This window comes from Cygnus olor, chromosome 5 (genome assembly GCF_009769625.2).
Source record: "Cygnus olor isolate bCygOlo1 chromosome 5, bCygOlo1.pri.v2, whole genome shotgun sequence".
In the NCBI taxonomy this organism is placed as follows: Eukaryota; Metazoa; Chordata; class Aves; order Anseriformes; family Anatidae; genus Cygnus; species Cygnus olor.
In genome coordinates this window covers 5,889,457-5,909,277 of record NC_049173.1, presented here as the reverse complement: position 1 = coordinate 5,909,277, position 19,821 = coordinate 5,889,457, and the positions used below count along the sequence as shown (strand labels likewise).

Here is a 19,821-nt window from a genome sequence, read left to right as displayed (position 1 = left end):
GTCAAACCAACACCATTTATTCTTTTGGCTCTGAGGCTGTATGCAGGTCTGAAGCAGGCTTTGCGACCAGATTAAACCCACAAAGGGAGTTTTAATAGGATACCTGGGTGGAATTTCCTTCTTTTGTCATCACAGCATGCCTGACTGCCCTGCCTGGAGCAGCTCCTTCCCTTGCTGGTGTATTGTGCTCCTGCTGGGTCTTCAGCCCAAATCCCTGCAACGTGGCACCCAAATCCTACCCTTGGGGTGGGGACCAGTAATGGACTGTAACTGCTGTGGGACGAAAGGGACATGGGCAAGTCGTGTAAGTAATAAATATCTGTAACTTCTCTTAAAGCTCAAGGTGAGAACTCCAAACAGTCCTGTGGCGCCTGAGACTTTTGATGCATTTTTAGCACGTGGCTCTGCTGGCATCAGCTGCGAGTGCAACCTGAGTGAGTCACAGATGCCACCAGCACCCTGCAGCGTCCCAGCACACCTTCAGGGGTCCTTCTGGGGCACTTCTGTCACTGTCAGGGACTGAGCCAGGGAGCACAGAGCAGCAAGGTGCAGTGGTGATGCCCACGGGGATGGAGTTTACCTGTGGGTGACACCATCGGTGGGATTAATGTGCTGCAGACCGCACTGCCTGGGCCGTGTTACAGGTGGATAATGACATGCTAACATCTGTAGCCTTGATAGCTGCTGATGTTTTGATAAAGTAAAGCAGCGTTCCTTCTTAAGAACCACGTGAAGAGGTCAGAGTCCATCTATTACTGAAAGGCAATAACCAACGTGCCGCGGCAGGTCTCCCCCTGAGATGCCCTAATGCATTAGTGCAGCGGCCTTGGCTCAGGTTTACACAGCTCCAAGACGCAGTTACCTTCCTGGTGAGGTAAGGTATCCAGGACAGCTGAAAATACATTGGGAATTGCCACGCGTGACTGGGGGGGCTCGGGACACAGCAGAGATGAGATGGCGGAGCAGGCGATGAGCACACAGCCTTCTGCACGCACTGTAGTGGCTGGGGAGTAACCTGAAGAGAAGGGAAAAAAAAGGATGAAGCTAAAGATCAGCTGCATTTTATGGATGGAGGGTTACTGGTGGAAGGAAACGTGCCTTCATGGATTTAAATCAAAAGAAAACATTAGATCCTCTAACCTGACATCCCCCAGAACTCGTGCTTAAAGATTTCCTCTTACGGTGCCATAGCAAGGTCAAACTCTGCAGGTGTTACCTTGGAAGTAGGTGTGTGCTTCTGTGCATGTCTGTATCTGAGAGGGATGGGAAAGAGAAGAAGCCTTTTCTTTTCTTCCCAGTGTCCGGTGTATTTGAAATAAGCAACCCCCCTGTTTTGTGTGATTCTTTGACAATGATCTGGAAGGTATTTTCTAAGCTAATTGATTTGGTGATTCCATGATTTTCATACAGATTGTGACTCACACGTGATACCCCCTCCCCTAGCAGGTGTGGAAGTACCACGACCAACTGAAAAAACAGATGGAGAAGTTAAATGGGGTGCCCAAAGCTACACGGCTTTCCCCAATCCAGGCACAGCACGAGGGTTTGCAGCCCTGCGTCGTGCACTGACCCCATCACTCTTCTGTACCATGCACAGGAATTTTTTCTTTATCCTCTTCTGCTCTCTGCCTCAAAGCTGGAAATGATTTTTCCTTTTAATCTTCTTTGACAACTTCTGTGGTTAAAAGTAAAGCAGGTAGGACAATGGGATGAAGCAGCACTGTGAGGGCCGGCTCAAGTTCTCATCAAGTGCTGGGCAGATCATCCAGACCCCCGAGCACCAGCACGAGAGCAAAGCTTCCCTCCATTTGTACAGGGATATGCCTCCGTAATAGGGAGATTTGTTATTCATAATCTGCTGCCGGTTATTCTCATCATCAGTTGAAGGAGATGTCGTGTGAGTTAATTATTCTGTTCCCCAGCAGCTAATGAGGGGTGTATATATTCCAAAGCAACAATTTGCCATAGCTCCGCAGGAGAGAGAGTATTAAGTGTTCAGTGACAACACGCAAATAATGAGCATATTTATGGAAAGCACAACTGAGGGACAATAAAAAGGCCCAGGTGTCCGGATAATTTATTCCGAACTAACAATATGATAGTAAAGGAGATCCAGATTTAAAACGTACATATGCCAGTTGGGAACTCAGATGAAATTCCCAGCTTTTCAGAAGTTCAAGCCTTTTGCAGGTCCTGTTGAAAACAGCGGGAGGACATCACCTGGGAGAGCCATGGTTGTTCAGCGTCTGGTTAAAAGCGACGCAGCCCTTTCATCTGGCACAAGTGATGCAGTCCCCTCCTAAGCAAATTTCTTGCTGACAAGCTTTCAGCAAGGCAATGCCTGATTCTTTTGTCCAGCCCTCAGAAAAACACGGATGCCAGGTGAGCACGTATTCAGCAGATTTCTGGCTTAATTGTATCCTAACGAGCTTATAACATCAATCAAGGTCGAGGCACAACTGAGGTTGCTACTCTACAGACGTGCAGTAAGAGAGAGCCTTCCTCTGAGGTGCACACAAATGAAACATCAAATGGTCCCAGTTCCACTGACACGGCTTCTTAGAGATCCCCTTTCCTCCTCTGGTATCTGACTCTGACTTTTCAGACTGTAGCTGTTTGGGGAAAGACCAGCATTTGCTCAGCATTCAGCATATAGGAGTATAAGACACCACTGGGACTCTTAGAGCTTATTACAATTCACGTAATTAGTAATAACAGTATGCAAGCCAAAATTAACGGGTAGTGTGCTTGTGTGCAAGTGCATGTGTTTTCCTAGGCTTCAGGTCCTGGTGCACCAGAGCAGCAGATTGCATTTCTCTTTAGAAGTTGTGGCTTGAGAGTCAGGCTTGTCTATTTGACCGAAAAAAAAAAAAAAAAAAAAAAAAGACACAACATTATGAACCTGTTTTGAGCACCCTACACTTACGAATCCAAAGAACAGTGTTGTATGGAGGTAGGTGAAGCTCTCACGTCCTACTGACACTGGATGTGACAACAAACACTTGCAATCCACGGTGGTGGAGCACAAATGGGGTGCAGCGGTATCTCACCTTTATCAACAACACCAATTGCTACTGCTCCATCTCCCCTTTTAGTCAGCACAGCAGAGCCTTGGAAGGGCTTTTGGACTTCCCACCTCACCTTTTAGGACATGGGCAAGTCTTTCCGGGCTGATCAAGAGATGTTAGCCACACCTGACAGGGTGACAGCCATTGTCTTCAAGGTGAAAGATAAATGATTTAGTTGGATGACTGCTTTCTTTTTAACACCCAAGCCAGAATCAATCATTATAGTGACAAAGCTTAGTGTGCTGAATTCCCTTGGCATTACTAACTCACTTTTTCTTTCCATATCCCTAAAAAAACCCTCAAGCAGATATAGCTAATGCTGTGTCGCATCCCACGCACTCGTGTTGCTCCTGCAGTCTGTTGCTTTTTCAGAGTCACACACACACATTTGCATTTGCAAGCGCCACTATTGCTTTGCAGTAAACACTGCTCTTGCCTCTCTCCTAAGAGGATCCAGATGTCTTTTTCTCAGGATGATGCATTTGTTTTTAGTTTTCTCTGCTCCTTGCTGAGTACACCGGATGTTCTTTCCTTCTGCGCATAGGTCGTGGTCGTCATCACAGACACTGCGTTCGGCGGTGAGGACACTGATGGGGAGTGAAGGATATTTGTCTTCCAAAAAACAAATTTTCTTCTTATTCTCCAGATTCCGTGAGGTCCCCACAGGCATGTCTATGCTCTGAATGCTTTTTCCATATGGCAAGCTCTGCCTCTATCAGCTCTTTGGTTGGATGTGGTATGAGTAAGAGGAGGATTTTATTTGTTTGGTGGTTGAAGTGAAAAAATGAGAGAGAAAACTCGCAGCTTATATTTTTTTTTTTTAGCAAACAGAGGAACAACCAGGATGAAGGAAGGGCTCAAACTTCTCTTGTTGGGAAAGAAGTGATCACAGAATCACAGAATCATCTAGGTTGGAAGAGACCTCCAAGATCACCTAGTCCAACCTCTGACCTGACACTAACAAGTCCTCCACTAAACCATATCACTAAGCTCTACATCTAAGTGAATCCCAATCAGACCAACAAGAAACATGATGAGAATATCGTCCTGTGAAGCTTTACAGCAACCTCAGCGAGGTCTGGAAAATGACGCACAGATTGAGAAACACTTTTACTCTTCCTTCCCCTTCAGCCAGCCTTGATGTCATTATTAACACCTCATCTGTACTAACTTGGCCCTCAGAGCTGTTTGCAGAGTCACAGCAGTGTTGCAGCTGTGGTGGCCTGAGGACACACAAGGCAGGACTGGTGAGGAGAGATAACAACTTCTAATGGACCAGCAAAATCACATTTGGTAGGAAAAGCAGACAGGCTCTCGGGTACAAGCACTTCCTCGTGTCTCCTTCTGTTTGCCAGGGGCCCATCTCCAGCATTGTGGGCATTCAGAACGAGGATGTGCAGCTTCAGGGCACAAAGTTCCTGCCGACAGGGATAAAGGACCAGCTCCTCAAGCTCAGCGAAGTGAACGATGCTCTTGCATTCCTGGGGAGAAACCTTTTTTCATTTGTTTTCTCAAATCAGGAGCCCACTTGAGTTCAAATGGCTGATGGGGGCAGGCTCACAAGCAGCTTATTTTCTCTATTTTGCTTTAGTAAGGGATAGGAGGAGGTTTTTTTTTTGGCAATCTCTGGGCTTTTCTTAGTCCTGCTAGGAGAGGTGTGTGTATCTTAGCCCCGTTGGTATGCATCTGTCTTCATGGGGGTCTGGAGTTATCACAAAACAGTAGAAAATGTAGCAAAATAGTACAAGAGACAGCATTACAAAAAAAAAAGCCAGTTGAATGGTGACATTGTGCATAGCGTGATGTATGCTTGAATGCAGTTATAAATACTTTTTATGAATGTACGAGCATAATGCCTGCTGAACGAGAGACATGAGTAAGGAGGGGATCAGGCCAAGAGATGACTGCACAGCGGAGGCACTCGGGGACATTGGTTTCACACGAGGCAACTGCAGAGAGGGAGAGAGACAGAAAAAAGAAGTCATGTCTCACCCCTCCTGCGCTGCTTCTCTTGGCCATGGTCCACGTGTGTCTCAGTGCTGGGGCCGGCCGTGCCACCAGCGCCTCTCTTGCCTCCCTCAGACCCTCCATCTCCTCTGTCCCTGACTTTCACAGGAGGGAAATCGTTTATGATCTGCTGGAACTTGGTATTTTGGTGCGGGTTTTTGGATGTGGGTGGAGAGGGGAAGCAAGAGGGTGATTTGATTTTTGATCTTCCACCTCTTTGTCTGCTTTATAACCTTGACCTGCAGGAGAGGACCAAGAGGACTGAGACGCTCGGTACTGGGGCTGTATCAGGGGAAGTTAAACTACCCTGTAGCACGGCAAGTTTTTGCTTGGAAAGTATTTGATGTCACTACCCAAGGCCAGCTCTTTCCCTCCTTTACAGATGGTGACTTGGCTGGTCTCATGCGTGTTGGAGATTGGGCTAAATGGGGGCTGGACTCAGCACGTCCTGCTGTGTCAGCTCTCAGCTGCTACACCCGGCTTTGGTAAGCTCACAGCTTACCCAAACACGTGCCTGGTCCTTCACTGGCTTGTTAGGCTTCAGATGGGGGTGCTGTTGAGATAGCATGGCTTTGGGGGAAGGTTTTCCACAGGACAAGTGCCAAAGCTGCCAAAAATGGGGAGCTGATGTTTTCAATGCATCACCTGTGGATGGAGCTGCACACAGATTTACTGGTCCCCTTCACTCAGTCCTGTAACTTGGAAACCTTAAGGAGCATCTTAGGTCCTTTATTTTCCTTCAGCAGTGTTAAGGAGCACCACATTTGGTTATACAATAATTTCTCTCAGCCTGAGCTTTTTAGTAGTTAATGAGTCAGGGATCTGGGGGAAAAGATGTCTAAACTATTGAGCATTTGCTTACCGGTCCGCAGATTGCTTTATTATGTTGTAGCTGCTGTTTCTAAAAACCTCAAGAAAATATCTTCAAAGAACGAGAAAAATCCATGAGAGTGCTTTTGGCTCCTGTGTTCAGAGACCGAGGGCAGGGAGGGCGTGAGAGGCTAACGGGGGCTAGCAGGGGGCACACTAGTGCTGGGGCCAGCGGTTCTGCGGAGCCTCTTCCACCCAGCCAAAGGGATCTGAGTGCTTCCCTTTCTTGAAACTCTTTTCTCTCCCCCCACGTCTCAGGCCAAGCACTTCTGTACCCCTCGGTGTGGCTCCAGAGGAGAGGAACACGAGCTCTGCTTCGTATGAGCTCTGCTTCGTGCAGCACCTGAGACCAAAACCATCCGAAGCTGTTACCAGCAGCCTCTGAGCCGTGCGACAACCCGCGCCAGGGGTCAGCCAGAGCCTGTTAAAGGTGCTCTGTCCTAACGAGCGTTGTAAAACCTTTGGGAACTGCAGGTGAACTGTGTGGTACAGGGGCTCATTTGCTTACCAGCCTCTTCCACCAAACCCCTCGTCACAAGGAGAGGAAAGAATCACTGGGATTCCTCGGCTCAGAGGGGGGAACCCAACTGACAGCTGAAAACAGAGGATGTGCCCCACGTTGTAGGTACCTACGGACACAGCTTCCAAGGGACAGCTGCATTTTTCAGCCTAATATATACTCTGCTGAGGTGCTCCCTATCCTTTGGGAGATACCTTCACTTCTTCCTCCATCCCTCTCCCTTTTCTGTGCTAAAAAGGGAGATAAAGCATCTTCATCCCTAATATCATTAAAGGAGCACTCCAACTTTTGAGGCTTTCCTTCTTATTTTTGCCTTCAGACACCAGCTCACAGCAGTGTGACGAGTGGGTGCTAATTACGGAGAAATACATTTTGACAACAGAGCCTTACTGCTGGTGAATACAGAAAAATTGCTCATTAGAGCAGCATGCTATTTAGTCAGATTGCCTTCCCTAGATATTAACATCCTGGCATTAATGCAGACTGGCAGCGTAATACTTGAATTAAACAATCTCAAGATAACATACGCAGGACTTTACAACTGTTGTCCAGCCTGTGGGGCTTGCTGGGAATCCTATGGGGGGCTCCCACATGCTGCTTCCACAAAACCCCCCGTCCTGGGGTTCAGTAACTTGCTTATACAATTTCTTGGGGTTTTGTTGTTTCTGTATTGGGTTTTGGTTTTTCATATATATATATTTAATAAAACACACCTCATAGGGCGTAGTGCATCATGCATATGATCTATTTGGGTTTAAACATGCTGATTCTTTGCCCAGACATCCACCTTTTACTTGCGTGACTTGGGGTGACCGTGCTGGCTGCGTGATAGAGGCAGTGTCCCTGTCTGTTCGGTGGCTCTCTGCACACATCAATGTACTCGAGGTGTTGAAATCACACTGGAAAACACCTCGTAGCCATTGCACAGAACAACACAATAAAGGAAGCACAGCAGAAGCTGCTGTTCAAGTGCAGAGGCTCTGTGGCAGCTCTAGGTGCCTTGTGGTGGTGCAGGGAGGCTCTGGGTTGGTAGAAGACTGCAGCACCAAGGCTTTCGCGTGCAGCTTTGCAAACAGCAAATGCAGAAGCTGCAGTTTGGGTCCACGGAGCCGCAAGCAAAAGGTGCCTTTGTTGGGACACAACCACGTGGGGCTTCCTCAGCAGCAACAGCATCTGCAGCTCCACGTCTCAGCTTTGCAGAGCTGCCTGCGTGCAAGGGGAGCCGGCATCTCCCTGGGGTGCAGGGGCCAGCGCCTGCACAGGCAGCACTGCAGCAGCCATAGCCACAGGAGGTTCCTCAGCCCCATACCCTACCTGCTTCTGCCAGATATAGCGGCTCCATCAGGCTAACCTAAGCGATATAAACGCGCACAGAAATAACATAACTGCTCAGGACAACAGCACTCATCTATCTACACCAGGATTTCCTCTTCTGCGGCCCTCTGGGCCCAGCCTTTGACTTGAATGCCAGTTCTTGCTAATTAGCTCAGTTTTATCTAATTAGCACCCGAATGGGAGTGCCTCCCCCAGCTGCCTCTGAGCTCGTGAAGAGCCCAGAGCTAGGGATATAGGTGAAGGAGCCAGGAAAAGCTTTTCCTGGGAGATTTGCATAGTGTGTCCTCACTTCTGCATGCTTTGAACTTGCCCTTGGGCTGGGTTAGGCTGTTGGCTGAAGCTTGAGCTGGACAGTGCCTGCACCAGGTCTTCATTGCAACTGACTTACTTGTAACACGTTTCCTTCCTTTGAGCTTGCTATGAATGTATTTTTTAATATTGGCCATGGTATTTTGCTCCTAGTTTGCCTTAGGAAATGGAGTGTGTCCTACATCTGTGTCTATTTTAAGGCTGGGCTCTGTCGCCTGCTGCCGGCTGGGGACGTGGCCGGGAGGAGCGCTGATAATGTGGGTGCTGCTCTTCTGTGTTGGGTGCTCCTGGGGAGCCCCAGCTGTGGCCTGGCTCAGATCCTGCGTGCACCGGTGCGCTTGTAACCCCAAATACTGTGCTGTGGGGTAGTACTCATCCTGCCTGACTTCAGTAGTTCAAAAGCTGATGCTTTGGTTTAATGTGTTTGAATGAGGTCTGTCTGCAGATAAATGACAACGAGGTACACCCAGAAAGCAAACTGTTTTGTTTTCAATCGCTCCCTTAAATTGTGAGGACTATTATATTTCTTTTGTGTTAGTTCAATTCATTAATTTGTGTTTTGGGGGGCCAAATATGTTTATGCTCTTTTACCTCTAAGGAAAAGTCTGTCTGCTCAGTGCAGAGCAGTGAAAGGGAACTGGGATTTATCCCTCCAGGTGGTTTGGGTGCTCTTCATAATGCTGCAGAAGGGAGCAGAGCCCAGCAAGGCAGTGCTGTCCGTGTGCTGCTGGCTGCTTGTGTGCGTGGGTGGCACACCTGGTGCCTCAAGTCAAAGCACACCTGCACAATTCCCTTTCTCCTGCTGCTATCCAAAGGAAACTCCTGCCCAGCGGTGACCAGGTAGGTGATGGATGCGTGCAGTATGGTCACCTTAACCTTTATCAGATAAGGAAGGCTGGGGGGCTCTTCCAGCCCAGAGGGTTTTATGGTTTTATACCCTCAGCCACCCTGGGTGCCCTCCTGTCACCCTTCTGAGTGTGCAGCCTCAGGTGATGCGCTCCTAGAGCTCTGCTGCGTGGCACGGTGCTCGTGTTGGCAGATGCTCTGCAAAGAGAGGTTAAACCCAAAAATCTCTCTGGCTACAGATGGGTTAAGAGGAATCACAGGGCAAATGCTGCGCGGTGACTTGGTTCTTGTTTTATTTAGTGCTATACTCCGGGTGATGAGAGAGAGCAGAGGAATAAATGTGACTTTCTGCCTGAGGGATGGGCAGCTACTTGACAAAGCAGGCGTAAGTGTAAGGGGTTTCTTGGCTTGGAATGGCTTTTTCTCTGAAACGCTTCTCTTGGTTAAACAGTCTCAGCATCACAGGAGCTGGCTGGTGAGGTTGCTGCTCTCGTGCCAGGGCTGAAGGCAAAACCCTGCCCCTGCTTCCCGTGTTCCTGGTACACCCCAGGACCTGGTGCCCCGATGGTTCCTCTGCCTGCACCGGTGCACAAACCTCTCCTCCTGGGCAGGTTGGTGCCACTGCACTGGACATGGCAGGGAAGGGCCATACTGGTTGTACTGGACTCGTCCTAGAGAGCGGCATGGTGCTGTGAACTGCGTCTCGCTGTGCTCGGTGACTTTTCTGCTCTCCTCCTCCGGGGAGGTCCCGCACCGAGCGCTTGCATGCCTGAAGCTTGGAAAGGGGGAGAACATCCTCAGCGAGACAATTTTCCATCCACTTTCATGTAATATTTAAGGCTCAGCCAAAGAGTTATCGTTTATGCAGTCGTGCCGGGGAGTGAATTTCGTATTGATTTAAAAATTAGCCATTTTTAGCTTACTATTTTATTCATCAGAATAAAAAAATCTTAGCTTCGGTAGGAATGTGCTGTGTGCTACTTGTCTGCAGAACTATGCTCATTAATTTGTTCTTGGCACGGGGCTGGTAAAAGCACTTAATGCATCGTCCTGTTTACTCTTCTTGCTTCACCCACCTGGCTTTAAGGATGTCATAATAAAAGCTTGATGGGGAGCAGAGCTGTGCTCCCAGCCTCGTGCTCCTCCGGGGCTGCTTGTGTCTCTGGACCCGGAGATCCAGCACCGTGGGGCCTCTGGAGGTGCTGGGCTCACCTGGTTTTGGTACGAGGCCACCTGGGAAACCCAAATGTTGGTAGTGCAGCTGGTTTGGGCTGAGGAATCGGTCTGTACCTGGGTGTTGGTGCCGTGCTGGGGGCTCAGGAGGGCTGTGCACAACCCGCACCCGTTGGGGTGAGCGCACGCACCTGTGAGCAGTGGGTTGGAGATGGGAGGTGCAAAACCAGGGGGAGTTAGTGCTTCAGGCAGGCCTCTGGGGCCATGGGCCTGAATTTCAGTCCCTGTTCATACGCTGGTTTATTTATAAGCTATGAAAGATGTATGAAGTGATCTTTGGAGCAGGCAGCAGAGCCCGTGCCTCTGCTTCCAAGTGCGCTGGCTGGTTGCAGATTCTGCTTGCTTTCCTGTGTGCCTTTTTTGATGCATTTTGCCATGCTGGGCACTGTCCTTGTTCCCCTGACATCAGCACAGAGCCTTTGTAGCATGGGGCTCAGCTAAAGTGATGAGCACCAAAGCTTTGGTTTTGTTTCGCCCCACGCTTCATCAGCAAGGAAATGCATCCTGGCAAATCTGCTCCCGTTCTGTGTGGGGTATTTTATGGGGTGCTTTCCACCAGGACTGCTGGTGGCTGTGGTCACGCTGGCTGGAGATGGCTCAGTCTCCCCTGCCAGCCTTGCTGGTAAGTGGCAGATGCGATTTTAAGGGCACCGTTGGTTTTAATTTTCCTTGCAAAAGAGCCATCACTTCAGCAGTACGTGTGTATTCCTAAAATTATTTTGCTGCTCGCAGCCTGTGTAGTTAAGGTATCCTGAAAATTAGGGTTTCTTCTCCATTGGTTTGCAGATATAATTGAAAAGAAAATGTAGACAGAGGGCCTGCTGCATCCAAAGGGTGTATCTGCTCTTCTCTGTCAGGAACGGGTTTTACGCAGGTGTGTGATATTGTGCCTTTAAAAAAAAAAGGCAGCAAACTTAATGGGCATCATGATCTGTGTGAGTTATTTGCTGAAGTTGGTTGTTGCTTTAATACTGAGGTGTGAAATCTGAGTGGGGCTGAGGTGCTTTTAACTCTCGCATCCTTGAAGTCAGGTCAGGACAAGTGGCATCGTGACAGATGGCTTCGCTCTAATGGCTTGAGGAATGCTCTGTGCGAGGTATTGATGAACCCCGGACCTTCAGAAGGAAATTTGCAAATTGGACTCCTAGAGCTTCTTCAGCCCGCTGCAGGATCCGTGGCACTGCTTACAGCTCGATGTACGACACCTAGAGCAGTGCTGCAGGTGTGCCCGTGGGAGCAGCCAGCGACGGATCGCTCTTCACTCTTGAACACGTGAAGGTGCACGTGGCAAGCAAGGCATGTAAGGCTCACTGTCGTGTGGCTTTATTGGTGCAAAGATTGTAGTAAAAGTTACGGTAACCCCCGGTGTTCTGCTCCGGGTCCCCTTGAAGCCCGTGTAATGGCTGTGTGGAATTTGAGCAGCCTTTGAGTCGGGTTTCCCGTTGCAGGAGGGCGCTGATCAAAACCTCGTGCTCCGAAGCGATCTTCTGAAACAGCTCTCGCTGCTCCCCTCCTATTCTCCTGGCAGACGCAAACGCAGACACAACCAGCATTTAGGCTTGCTTAGATCTATTGATGCAAAGGACTGCCTAAGAGCCAGGTATTATTGTTCTGCTGTCATATGTCAGGTTAGTGGGTTACAAAGTCTGTGCCGCTTTGTGGAGCTGGCTGCTTTGCTGTGAGCCCATTCACCTCCACTTTTAAGTAGTGGTGCCAGAGCTTTCCTTTTTTGGGGGGAAAAACCTCTGCTTTAATCGTACCAAACTCAATAACCCCTTCTCTGTTGCTGCTGCTTTATCTAAATGCCAGAGCTATGCACTAAGAGACGTTTTGAAATTAAAACTTGCCTTTTTCAGGACCTGGAATAGATGCAGGGCCCCAGCAGTGCTTGCTCTGTGGCTGCAAGGAGTCCTCCTTCCGCAAATGCTCCACAGCTCGGGAAGAGAGGATTCAGACCCAGGGCACTGCCTCAAACAGCTGCGACTTCCCCCAAACCTGGTTGCGGTTTTGTGTGGCTCAGTGTTGGAGGTGCCTGCGTGCATCGCTGCCTTCGCCGCGCCTGCTGAGCAGCAGGCTGTTAGCTTTTTTAACTGGCTTTCTCACTGCAGTTACCCATGGCTCGGTGACACCTGGAAATGCATTTGCCAGCTCGATTGTTCAGACAAACCCAATTACCGGCTGCTCAGGGAGCTCCCACTCTGCACTTAGCAGAGACGCAGCATTGATCCAGGGCGGATTTTCCTGAGGCTGGGTTCAACGAGCAGCGTGCCCCCTCATGAGTTCCTCTCCTTGGTCAATAACGGCCATGGGAATGTTCCCAAACTGAGCGCGGGTTTTCTGGCTGCCTCTGAGCTGTTCACATCGTCCCAGGGGGTCCTGTAGCTAGAATGTCTTTGTACCACTTCTGGGATAATACCTGCAGAAACCTATTAATTTCTGCCCTGTTTTGTCCCTGTAGGGGCTGGATGTGACCTGATGGAGATCTTTAGCTAAATGGAAACAACTCGCTCTGGCTTCGTTGGATTCTCAGTTAGCTCGCAAATAAGTGAATACTTGCAAAACCGATCTCCTTCCTCAAAATCATTTTTGCAGCAAGGTCTGGTCATACAGCACGAGTCCACAGTCAGCTAAATCCAGTGCTGTGGCCTCAGGATGCCCCAGCTGGTATCGTCTGCCTCTTTCTGTTAGAGACCTGCAGCTAGGTAGCACCGCACAAAATCTACGCCCAGCTTCTGCAAGCAGAGACCACGGGGCGCGCTTTGGAGGACAGTATGGGTGAGATGATGCTGTGACTGCTTCTTTATTTACAGCTCCTCAGGTCACAGCAGACAGCGTGTAATTAGAGCAATTGGCTCTGAGAGAGAGAGAGAGAGGATAACCTTGTCAATCAGCGTGTCGGAAAGGCATGAAAGTAGAGGTCTGATGGGCTCTAGAGAGAGGAGATGATGCTTTTGGAGAGGGAAGCAGGATGCGTTTGCATCTTGCTGTCATTACGGATGGAAGAAAAAATATTGCATTAATGGGAAGGTATTGAACAGCTGCGAGCTGCAGCTCAACTTTTTAAGGTGACAGGGCTACAAAGTGAGTAAGTCAAAGGCTTTTGGGGATGGGGAACGCTGAATTTGAGCTGCTGTGAAACACAAAGTGGAAAGGACTAAGGAGTGAAGCAAACGCTGTGGTGGTGCTTGTAAATAAGGTAAAAGTGGCAGGATCAGCCTACAATCAAATAGAGGGGGTGCTTAGACAACCCACAGAGGAGGTCAGGAACTTGCTCTGACTCTCTGTAGGTGATCCTGATCTCAGTCTCATCCTTCATATATAGAGAGGGCTGCCTTGGGTCCGGAGGCTGTTCCTGTGGGTTTCCGTCCCCGTGGCTGCAGTACTATACAGTACTACAGAGCTGGCTTGCAGGCTTTTAGCAGGTCTGTAGCTGGCTGCCTCTGCGGGGCTTTTGCTGAGGATCCCTCTGTGCCAGAGGTGGTGGTGAACACAAATACCCTCGGATGTCTTGGGGTGTGAGGTTGGTGGAAAATGGTATGTCAGTGGGCCTGGTGATCTCTGGAGCAGAAGGGCAGTGAAAATGGGGGAGGTTCAGGGGGAGGATGCTTTTATTGAGGCCTGCTGGGTGAGGAAATAGAGTGCTGAGAGCAAGGAATGTCCTAAGCTGAGAATAGAGAAGGAAAAGACTGGGTAGGATCAATTTGTAGGAAGCAAAGATCTCAGTTCAGCCGGTGGGTCATAGCTCTGTTGGCTCTGTTTTAACAAAACACAGGCTTATGTTCTGGCTCCTCCTGTCTCTTATGTTAAACATGCAATTAAGGGGTCTGAGTCAGGATCTGAGTGCTCCGCAGAAGCGAGCAAGCTGCTGCAGACAAAGGCTATGGAAGCAGGAACGCCAACACAAGGGTTGGAAGCAGGAGCAGGGCAGCACAGATGGAGAGCTGCAGCCCATGTCCACCCCACTGTCCAGCCCAGGTGCCACAAAGCACTGAATGCCTCCTGAGTCTGAGCTTGGGGCTGCCTCTGTCCCACGTTAAATTGTCCTGATGAAGAAAATGCACTTTGATTCTGTGGTTTGAAGTGCTGAACTGGGAGGGTGACGAGAGGCAGCTCACTTGGTCTTCTGGGGATCTTTTCTAAGCTCGGAGCAGTGTGACGTAGTCAGTAACTTGCTGCACCCAAGCAGCAATACTGAATACTGCAGCACTTGGTGAAAAACATGATAATGTCACCCTGCCTCCGTGCAGGGCTCACTGTGCTTGCAGTAGTCCCCAGGCAAGGAACTGTATATGCACACACATGCTAAAATACCATTTTAAATAATCCATGGGTAGTTCCAGGCCAATCTGGAAAAATTGGGGTGACCTGGAGGCAGAGGAGGGAATTTCAAGATGCTTTTTGTCACCATTACCCGGTCTGTCCCCGAGACCCAGTTCACAAGGACATGGGGCTGCCCTGTGCAGCACCCGCAGATGAGGTTGGTGGCACAGGAGCTTGCAGGTGAGTGCAGAGCTTGGCTGCCCGGGGAGCTGAGGGCCTGGATCCCATCTATCCGTGCCCTTCATCTCTTCAGGTTGGTGAAGCAACTCTCTTGGGGGTGGGCCAGACTGCCTTGGCACCTCCTGCAGCCTGGGACATGGAAGGGGATGAGGAGCACAGCCAGCTGGTTGGGGTGGGACACCCCAGGGTGGTGCCACCTGCAAACAGCTCAGACCGAGGGGCGGGGGCCAGGCAAGCAGCCCCTGCTGCTGTTCCCTCGCCATGCAGTTAGCACAGGCAGCTCCTCTGCGCACCCAGGGAGGTGGTGCTGGGGTCGCTGGGCACTTTCCCTGCAAATGAGGCTTGTGGCTCTGCCAGAAATGACATCACCTGTTAGGCAGATTTCTTCATTAGGAAGCTTTCTAATCTCGGACACGAGCCACTCCAAAACCCTCCCCACCCCCTGAGCACGGAGAAAACCGAGCTGCTCTGCCAGTCTCTGCAGCGTGCTCTGCTTATTTATCATTTGTGGCATCATGTTTGTTTTATGACAAATGAACTTAATCACGATTTTCACAGTGGAATACACAGGAAAATACCCAGGATAGCCATAGCTGCAGGTACTGAAAACCAAACTTAATTTAGACAGGATATACGGGAGCAGTCGAAGGAGCTGAAGAATTGGATTCATCTAATAAAAAGACGAAGCTCTACATAATTTTTCATGCCGGCACAATAGCCTTGTGAGACAGACTGGTGCTCAGATTCTGCATTAAACTCTTCTTGTGCGCTTAATTCTGAACCAAATCATTATCATTATTTGTTGCTGAAAGTGCGTTCTGGTGTTGGGAATATTTTTTTCCCCAGTGTCGCAGAGTGGAGGAGGGTAGGAACTGCGGATCACTTATTAATGCTCTGCTCTGTTGTGGTCCTAATCTCCACCAGCTGGGTCTGGATGCTCTGGCTCAAGTTCAGCGCGAGCGTGCTGACTTGCACAGAGCTCTCCATTTCCATACAGCAATGCAGGGACTGGACCAGGGTGCTGAGCAGGATGGTCATCATCCAGAAGTGCGATTTCCCCGAACCTTGAGAGGCTCAGAGGTGATGACTTCAGCTCAGAAAAGAGGTGTGCACACGTACACATGGCTGTGCTTTGCAATATGCTCAGGGTTTGATTCTTTGGTGCTTCTGCATCGCTTCAGACCTGATCGCTGTTCTTCTTTCTCTTGTGCTACCAGAGCAGAAACTGATGGTTGGACCAAGAAGAATAATGCTTCAAAAGCTGACCTACTGCTGCCGGGGTGTTTTCACGCTGCCCCAGCCAAACAGAATAACAGTCTGAGTCTGCCCTGCTCATCAGAGCGTTGTGTGCTTTAAAGCACCCTAAAGATGTTTCCAAAAAAGAACTTGGAAAGTAGAAGAAAATTCTCAGTGCAGCACCAGGCATCCCAGACTCTTCAGGAGATTTAGGGTGAGGGCTGCAGAGCTTTCCTTAGGAGACAAGAGAGAGTAATTTGCTCAGACTCACTAAATGAGAGCTGCAAGGGAGCGATTGCTTCCTATAAATATTTTCAAGTGGCAAAGGGCGCTGCTGACAGAGCTATGGGATGTAGGTTGGTGACGAATAAATTTAGGCTGGAAATTTGGGAGACTCCTAAACACCAGAGCAGTCATGCTCTGGAAGAGTTTTGTGACGGGTACAAGGAGTCAAGAGTCAGATGTCCTAAGACAGATCGATGCCCTGAAAAGGGCCCTGTAACAAAGTATTCCCCTTTGGGATATAGGGTGGCTCTACTCGGTGGTCCAAATGATCCCCACTGAGAGCTTTACATTTTGTTGAAGCTGTCTCGTTTGCCCTTGAAGTGTGTTGTGCACACCTGGGAAGCTTTGACCCTACTGCCATTAGCCCCCTGAGCAGGCTGCTGTGCCCTCCAGCAATACAGGTAACTCCAGACTCCTCCTGAACTGTGGTAGGGAATAGGATTATTTTTGAGGCGGAGCAGTCATTCCTAAGGGTGGCAGCAAGCCTCATCTGGGCCATCCATGCTCCTTCAGGTGTGGCGTAGAGGCAGAACGTTTGCAAGTCTGCAACAGATCTCTGCCACGTCTCCAGCCCTGTTGTGGTTCTGTCCCTGTGTTGCCTGTGCTCTCTGTGGCTTTGCATGGGGTGGGTGACAGAAGCGCCATAGGAGGTCCAGATCCCTGTCTGGACATGTGCATATTCTCCATTTTCTGGACTGAAGTCACCAGTGTCCTGTTCTTCCAAGCTTTGAGCAGCACTTCTGCATCTTCACAGCCTCTGCTGCTGCCCCACAGCCCTGCCCGGTGCTGCTGATGCCGTTCTGCCTCCTAACAGCTCCCGGAGTCTCCGGCACTTGCCTTCAGCCCTGGCACACAGCCCAGCCTGGTAACTTCATTAAAGCATCTCCGCTGCGGTCAGGCCTCTGGGGCTCTGCTTCCAAAAACTTTGGGAATGGACCAGAGCTGGGGAACCTACCGGTTATTAAGAATCTGTCTTCTGGAAGAGTAGCGAAGGGATTTGGGAGCCTCACATCACTTTACTGAGTATAAACTGTGCAGCACTCAGACTGGTGCACATCACGGGTACTTTTAGTGTCAGGGCTCTCAGGAGGATGCATCCCTGACAGCCCAGCTGCTGTAGGAGTCAAGAAAGTCAGACTGCAGATGGACAAGTGTCTTTTTTCCACCTCTCGTGCAAATGAAGCATCCAGGGCCACCTCATAAAAGTATCAATGTCGTTCACGTGCTCCCAGGTGAATAAAGCTACATAACACGTCATCAGCGAAATACAGCTTCTGGAGGGGAGGGGGAAGGTAAATAGATACTCAGAAAGCGTTGGCATGAGTACTGCCAGACCTTGTTTTAGTTTCTGTGGCTCAGCTCAGGGCTGTCCCCAGCCACATCCCAGGGTGGGGGGAGATGCTTTGCAAACCAGGCTGCGTGCGTGGAGTAGTATGGTCAAATCGCACAGGGGGCAACGTACAGGAGGTGGGAATGGCTTTGTGCACCTCCACGTGCTGCTGGTTGGAGCAGCCTTGAGACAGGGTGAGGTTTTGTCAACCACAAACAGTCCTAAAGGGAAGAAACCAGTCCCTGCCTTCCTTGTGGCTGTGCCCAACAAGGGATCAGTGCTGCAAGCAAAACTCCTGGGTTTCTACTCCTGTAAGTGGATAAATCAACCTGGGGTGTTGTGTGTGGTGAGGGGCAGAGCAGCTGGAGCCTACAGGGAACTGGATTTGGCCGATTCGGGCATGGAGGTGACGCTGGGAAAGGCCCAGCCTTCACTCAGCACGTTTCTGCCTTAATCCTGTTTTGTGCTGTGGCCCAACAGCCCTGCTGCTGCAGACAGCAACCTCCTGCCTCCACGCTCCCTCCAGCAGCGGGGCTTCTCCATCCTCATCCTCACTCCTGAGGTGGAGTGAGAATAGTGTCTGGCTGGTGCTGTGGAGCCTGTTGTGTGGCATCTGTACACCACAGCTGTCCCTGGCCCTCTGTAACGGGGAGCCACCTTGGTCTGGGCACGGGGACCCACACAACACCTTGCAGGTGGCTCAAGTTATTCTGCTGTTGTACCTGTGCTGCTTCTTGTGCTCCTTGCTGGTCCAGACTGGAAAAGCTCCTTCCCTGCAGGGGGCAGATGAAATGCCTGCAGCCATGCAGGGCGTGAGGCCACCACCTCCTCGTTCCTTCCTCAACATCCTCTTATATTTCTTTAGGGGCTGCGCACACATCTGAGAATAGCTCCGCACCACAGCCTCCTCCGCAGGAACAGAGTTATTTATTCATAGGCATTGGGCTTGCTCTGATAGTTTTCTTGTATTTAATCTAAAAAGAGATTTGCCTTGTGCCTGGGAAGTGCCTGGCCCTACCTCCAAAATGGAAGTGAGAAAGGCTCCTAGTGTGTTTCTCTACGTGGTTAAAAATAGTGTCCCAGCAACACGTGATGGGTAAGCATGAATGAGGGAAATACAGCTTGGGTGTAGGAACCTTCAAACTGCCTAGAGACAGGTATGTGTCTAAAACTTCTCATCCCCATCTCATACTTCAGTCTCTGCCTCTTTACCTCTCTCATCCTTTGTTCCCATTGCTTTTTTTCCCCTTCTCTGCATCGCTCTCTTAATTCTCATGCTGCTCTGCTCATTCCTCTCACCACATCAGTGTCCTTTCCACCCTGCTCCCACACAGCCCCATCTCATCCCTCTCTCCCAGTTCCTCTCCCCTGTTCTTAGCACTGTTCTCTCTGATCCCTTCTGCTTCCTTTCCTGGCTGCTTCCTTCTCACCACAAGCCAAAATCAGTGCAGCCCCTAGGCGGGTACCAGCGATGATCTCTGGTGCAGTTTAGCTGCCCGGTACGGAGATGACCAAAACCTCTAGTTAACCTGAGAGCGAGCTAAAAAATTCAGAGACTGGGTGACCTGGGCTGGGGATGGAGCGCACTGTATCAAGGTGACCACCCGTGGTTAGGACAGAAAACCTATTTCTGCTGTCCTCTGCAAAGAATGGCTTGGGTGGGAGCTGAGAGAGGTCCGGGTGGGAGATGGGGGCTGTTTTCCCCCAAAAGTGGGAGCCTGGTGCGTGTTGCCAGCCCAGCCTTTGGTTTGGGAGTTGGGTTGGCAGCCTGGGGACACGTTTCTTTGTGTCCAGGGCGTGCGGACAGAAATCTCCCCGGAATGCCTATTTACACTTGTCTTGGTCAAAAGCAGGCCTAGAGTCCCGGAGCCTTTATCTGATGCATTTAAGTGGATGAAAACGCTAAAAATGAAGAGTCTGCCCATATGTTGTGAGTGCCTTAGTGACAGACCTGAATGCTCATCCACACGAAGGCGAAGCAGTGTTAAATGGCTTCAGGGTAAGGGAAAGCTGAGCCAGTCGTGGTATAAATAGCCCGTTGGAAATACTCTCCGCGCAGCCTCTCCTCTTTTTGGTTACCAATTTTTAAAGGAGCAAAATACCAGTTACTGTCTTTGGACTGTTTCAGATTAAGCTGGGAGCTGTGCAGCCCTCAGGAGCTCTTTCTATGTTGTGTCCCCACGGTGGTGTGGGGATGTCTGCTGGCTTCGGGGCTAGGAGGAGATGCTGCACCTGAGCTGGGTGGTGTTTGGATAAAAAGGTGCTTATAAACAATGCTTTTT

At 50.0% G+C, this 19,821-nt stretch overlaps 1 protein-coding gene and 1 long non-coding RNA gene across 6 annotated transcripts in view; both read left to right on the top strand.

The window, feature by feature from the left end:
* RTN1 (reticulon 1) overlaps window positions 1-19,821 on the top strand; it is a 107,485-nt gene that overhangs the window by 26,425 nt on the left and 61,239 nt on the right. The window lies entirely within an intron of this gene.
* On the top strand, window positions 8,070-18,096 carry LOC121071584. Of its 4 annotated transcripts, none has more exons than XR_005820703.1 (4): window positions 8,070-8,166; window positions 8,766-8,949; window positions 15,686-15,803; window positions 15,906-18,096. It is a non-coding gene; the product is annotated as an uncharacterized LOC121071584 (long non-coding RNA). The 4 variants fall into 4 exon arrangements; XR_005820702.1 differs by having other exon boundaries at window positions 15,666-15,793; XR_005820704.1 differs by having other exon boundaries at window positions 15,666-15,803; window positions 15,911-18,096.